Below are 6,148 nucleotides of genomic sequence, written 5' to 3' on the forward strand. Positions count from 1 at the left end.
GATTAATTTTTCCTTTTGGAAAAAACTTATTAAATACCAAGCACATAAACAAAAAATGCCCACACCTAGAGATTTGTTCATCAAATTTCAGAGCATAGGGATAATGAGAAGATTCTAAAAGCTTCTGGAAAGGAAAAGAACTTTCAATGAATGAAATTGAATTGGATTGCCATCTGATTCTCATTAGAAGCACTGGATACTACAAAGAAAGTAAATAGAGCAGTACCTTTCAACTTCTAAGGGAAAATTATTTTGAATCTAGGTTTTGATACCCAGCCAAGCTATCATTGCAGTGTCATTTCTAAAGGAAGGCACTTTTCAGAGATGAAAGGTTTCAGAAATTTTATTTCCCATCAGATTTTCTAAACAAAATGAAAACAAAATAAAAACCAACAGAAAACTGGAGCAGGTACTCTATCAAAATAAGAAAATAATCGAAGAAGGAGAAAGACAAAATACAAGATCCAATATCCAGAGAACATTAAAAAGGAATCTCTGTTTAACAGTTCCACAGCAGACTTAAAAAAGCAATCAATTCAGATTAGGACAGGAAGTCAGATAACTACAAAAATATTTTCAAGAAAAACCAGATTTTATTCATGAAGTATATGATTATGAACTAGAAATATCAATTGGATATTATTTTATATGTGTATTTCTTCTCATTATAAGAAAAAAGAAAATACATTTAGAAATTTTAGGAAAAATGAAAAGCTTTACCAAAAATCTTGACAAAAATATGGCCAGGTAAAATAAGGCTTAATTTAAGTTATAGTGTGGATAACTTTTTCTCATAGCACTTAGTATCTTTTAACTTTCCTGGTAATCTATTGATTTATATTTGTTTTTTATACTCCATCTAGTATATATGCTACATGAGGGCAGAGATTCTGTTTATTACATTCACTTTTTTTGTTCTTTGCACCTAGAAAAGTACTCAGTACTATTATTAGGCACTATACAAATATGTGTAGAATAATTGAGTGAACTGAGAAAAAGCAAATGCTATTTTTTGGAAGCATGGTCTGGGAATAGAACCCAGGCCTCTCGCATAGAAGGTGAGCATTCTACCACTGAACCACCCATGCACCCAAGAAAAAGCAACTAATTTTGACCCTTACTTTTAGAATATTTTTCTTCAAGTTATGCAAGTTTAGTGAGAGGGTTCTTTAAGAGTGCATCATAATATCAGTGCTAAAGAGAATAATATTTGCATAAACAATATTATATATACTATTTTTTCAAGAATGAATTATTCTATTGAGTTACAATCTATATTAAATAATCATACAGACACAGCTTGATGAATATTTATACCCAGATCAAGAAACATAGTATTACTAGTCTTCTAAAATTGCCCTAATTACCCTCTCAGTGTGATGAACACTGAATGCAATAATCATAGATATTTCAAACTGCCTATCTGATAACCCTAATATTTAGATTTTTATTTTTTTAATACAGTTTATCTTTTTTTTTCTTGTCTCTCTCTCTCTCTCTCTCTTCTGTCTTTCCTTCCCTTTTCCCTAATAGTTTTTTTTTAATTTTTTTATTAATCAAAAAAAGAAAAGAAATTAATACAACATTTAGAAATCATTCCATTCTACAAATGCACTCAGTAATTCTTAGTATCATCACATAGATGTATGATCATCATTTCTTAGTACATTTGCATCGATTTAGGAAAAGAACTAGCAAAACAGCAGAAAAAGATATAGAATGTTAATATAGAGAAGAGAATTAAAATAATAATACTAATAATATATATATATATAAAAAGGAAAAAGAAAAAAAACAAAAACAAAAGATACAAACACACAAACAAACAGACAAAAAACCATATTTCAGGTGCAGCTTCATTCAGTGTTCCAACCTAGTTACATTACACTTAGGTATTATTGTGCTGTCCATTTTTGAGTTTTTGTATCTAGTCCTGTTGCACAGTCTGTATCCCTTCAGCTCCAATTACCCATTATCTTACCCTGTTTCTAACTCCTGCTGGTCTCTGTTACCAATGATATATTCCAAGCTGATTCTCGAATGTCGGTTCACATCAGTGGGACCTTACAGTATTTGTCCTTTAGTTTTGGGCTAGACTCACTCAGCATAATGTTCTCTAGGTCCATCCATGTTATTACATGCTTCATAAGTTTAGTCTGTCTTAAAGCTGCATAATATTCCATCGTAGGTATACGCCACAGTTTGTTTAGCCACTCGTCTGTTGATGAACATTTTGGCTGTTTCCATCTCTTTGCAATTGTAGATAATGCTGCTATAAACACTGGTGTGCAAATGTCCGTCTGTGTCTTTGCCCTTAAGTCCTTTGAGTAGATACCTAGCAGTGGTATTGCTGGGTCGTAATCCATTCTGCCATTCTATGTCTTTTGATTGGGAAATTCAGTCCATTAACTTTTAGTATTATTACTGTTTGGATAATATTTTCCTCTACCATTTTGGCTTTTGTATTATATATATCATATCTGATTTTCCTTCTTTCTACACTTTACTCCATACCTCTCTCTTCTGTCTTTTCGTATCTGACTCTAGTGCTCCCTTGAGTATTTCTTGCAGAGCTGGTCTCTTGGCCACAAATTCTCTCAGTGACTTTTTGTCTATAAATGTTTTAATTTCTCCTTCATTTTTGAAGGACAATTTTGCTGGATATAGGAGTCTTGGTTGGCAGTTTTTCTCTTTTAGTAATTTAAATATATCATCCCACTGTCTTCTAGCTTCCATGGTTTCTGCTGAGAAATCTACACATAGTCTTATTGGGTTTCCCTTGTATGTGACGGATTGTTTTTCTCTTGCTGCTTTCAAGATCCTCTCTTTCTCTTTGACCTCTGACATTCTAACTAGTAAGTGTCTTGGAGAACTCCTATTTGGGTCTATTCTCTTTGGGGTGCGCTGCACTTCTTGGATCTGTATATTTAGGTCTTTCATAAGAGTTGGGAAATTTTCAGTGATAATTTCTTCCATTAGTTTTTCTCCTCCTTTCCCCTTCTCTTCTCCTTCTGGGACACCCACAACACGTATATTTGTGCGCTTCATATTGTCATTCAGTTCCCTGATCCCCTGCTCAAGTTTTTCCATTCTTTTCCCTATAGTTTCTGTTTCTTTTTGGAATTCAGATGTTCCATCCTCCAGTTCACTAATTGTAGCTTCTGTCTCTTTAGATCTACCGTTGTAGGTATCCATTGTTTTTTCCATTTTTTCTTCTTTGTCCTTCACTCCCATAAGTTCTGTGATTTGTTTTTTCAGAGTTTCTATTTCTTCTTTTTGTTCAGCCCATGTCTTCTTCATGTCCTCCCTCAATTTATTGATTTGGTTTTTGAAGAGTTTTTCCATTTCTGTTCGTATATTCAGCATTAGTTGTCTCAGCTCCTGTATCTCATTTGAACTATTGGTTTGTTCCTTTGGCTGGACCATATCTTCAATTTTCCGAGCGTCATCCATTATTTTCTGCTGGTGTCTGGGCATTTGATCAGATTTCCCTGGGTGTGGGACCCAGCTGGTTGAAAGGTTTTTCTGTGGAATCTCTGGGCTCTGTTTTTCTTTTCCTGCCCAGTAGGTGGCGCTCGTGGCGGTCGTCTGTCTGCGGGGCAGGCGGCCTGGAAAACCGTGCGTGGAGGTGGCGGTCGCTGGCCGCCGGGGCTTGGGAGAGTGCCGGTCCTAATTGCCCAGCTGGCCCGAAACGCCAAGCGTGGGAGGGCCCCGCTATCCAACGTTCCCAGTCAGACCCGGGAGCCACGTGCATGGAGGGGACCCCAGTCGCCAGCCGCCCCGGCGGGGAAAACGCGCGCCCCTCGGGTATCTCACCGCAGCAGATTCTCCCTGCCCGTTCAGCTGTTCCAGAATGGGGTATGCTGTCTTTTTGGTCTCTGTCGTGACTCCGGGAGCTGTTTCGTATTGTTTCTCTTTCTTTAGTTGCTTTTCTGGAGGAGGAACTAAGACCCGTGCGTCTTACTAAGCCGCCATCTTCTCCGGAAGTCCCCCCAGTTTATCTTTATTATTTGGTTTTTTTCCTTGTGTTTTGGTCATTTGATCTTGTCTATTAGTATACCAAGTAATTTTTATTGTGCTCTGGATGTTTTTGAATGGAAAATTATACAGATAATCTGAGACTCTGAATGTTTTCTTCTTCCGACATGACAGGGAGTTCACCTTAACCCATATTAAAATTAAGTTTGTTTGCATCTGAGTTTCAGCCTTGGTAAAGGCTGGTCTATTTTGGCTTGCCCTTATTTCTGGAAATCAGTCATCCTTTAGATGGCCTGAAAGACTGCTGGGCTGTTTACTGGGACTTTTCCTTCTTGATAGGTTTTGAACTCCCATTTTTATTCGAGTCCTGTGAGATTGCCTAAAACTCTGTTTAGTTCTTTGGGCTTGGGGCTGTCACTTTCTCTTGCTTTAGTGACACTCTGCCTCTTGGCCTCTTACTTGTTTCTTTAAGAATTGGCAATGCCTTGAGGCTAAAAGCTGTGTAGCTAGGTGGCTTTCCACTGCCCCCCCCTTTTGTTTGAGACCTTGGGCCCTCAAATCCTCCTGTTTTGGTAGTTCTCCAATGCCTTTAAATGTTTTTTTTTTTTTTTAATAAATTTTTATTGTGGAATAATTTTAGACTCATAGAAAAGTTGCAAAAATAGTATAGAGAGTTTGCATATACCTCTCACCCATTTTCCCCTTTTAACTTCTTACATTATCGTGATACATTTGTCAAAACAAAGAAACCCACACTGATACCTTGCCATTAATTAAATTTCAGATTTTATTCTGATTTCACAAAATTTTCCTTTTTAATTTTTTCCTGTTTCTCAGTCTAATCTAGGACAAATCATTTAGCAACTATATATATTTTTAAATTCAACTTTTTAGTTATTCTTGGCAGGAAGGCTAATATACAAGCTAATATGCCATAGCTAGAAGCAGAACTCTTGTTTATTGGTTTTTAACCTATAGAAAAAGCATAGAAGACTTAACATTGGAGATTCAACACTAAAAAGGTAACCGATAAAACAATGAAAAAATATATAGCCAATGGAATTCCATATAGCTGTGAAGTCGGAGATGGTATTAGAGAAAGTTAAATTTTCTCATTTTTAATAAAGGAGAATCAACTACTCCTGCCAGACTCATAAGTCAAGATACAAGAAGCATAAGAATTATGGTGAAAATAATCAGAAAAAGTGGAAAGCATTAAGGATAAGAGTGCGAGTTTTACTTTTGTTCAAATTGATTTGCTTAAAGTTTTTTTCTTTTACTGTTTGCATATATTATTTTTTATAAATAATATGTAATGGAATCTATGTTTACTGACATAGAATAACGCCTGTAATTATTGGTAGTTCTCCAATGCCTTTAAATGTTTTTTTTTAAATAAATTTTTATTGTGGAATAATTTTAGACTCATCGAAAAGTTGCAAAAATAGTATAGAGAGCTTGCGTATACCTCTCACCCATTTTCCCCTTTTAACTTCTTACGTTATTGTGGTACATTTGTCACGTATCGTGGTACGTTTTTTGTACCAAAATGTATGTGATACATTTTGTCAATGTATCGTGGTGCATTCCATACAGCTGTGAAGTTGGAGATGGTATAAATAAAAATGTAAATGAAAAAAGTGTAAATAAAAAAAGGGCAATACAGTATGGGTGATTTTACACACATACATGTGTCCTTATGCTGCTCTTATTCCCACGAGAGGAACACGTCCAGGTTTAGGCCACACTCCCAGGAGGAGGGTGACACGCTTGGAGCAGAGCCAACCTACAGCTGCAGGGTTAAGCCAGCCAAGGCCGACAAAGCCGCCTAGCCAAGTCCAGTGCAGATCAATCGTCCCCCAAACTCCCACCAGACACAAGTTTCTGTGGAAAGTTTGGCCTGAATCTGAAATACCTCGTCCTTTCCTACCAGACGTAGAAGTCAGAAAGGACAGACACAACGATGATAAATTTCTGATAACCAACAATACATTTCAGAAAACGCATAATATCTTCCAAGTGCTGAGTGACAATAGGCATAAACTCAGATTCCAGAGCCAGGAAAGTCTAATTTTTGAGATTTAAGGTGACATGTAGATCTTTTCACACATAAGACTGTGGAGAGCCGCCTCCCGGGTTTGGCCTAGTGGACACGCTGCGGCCTGCTCTA

The 6,148-nt window shown here is 36.6% G+C and overlaps 1 non-coding gene across 1 annotated transcript; it reads right to left on the bottom strand.

The window, feature by feature from the left end:
- Positions 1 to 1,017: 1,017 nt before the first annotated feature.
- Positions 1,018 to 1,088, bottom strand: TRNAR-UCU (transfer RNA arginine (anticodon UCU)). Its single transcript has one exon. It is a non-coding gene; the product is annotated as a tRNA-Arg (tRNA).
- Positions 1,089 to 6,148: the final 5,060 nt, after the last annotated feature.

This window comes from Tamandua tetradactyla, chromosome 4 (genome assembly GCF_023851605.1).
Source record: "Tamandua tetradactyla isolate mTamTet1 chromosome 4, mTamTet1.pri, whole genome shotgun sequence".
In the NCBI taxonomy this organism is placed as follows: Eukaryota; Metazoa; Chordata; class Mammalia; order Pilosa; family Myrmecophagidae; genus Tamandua; species Tamandua tetradactyla.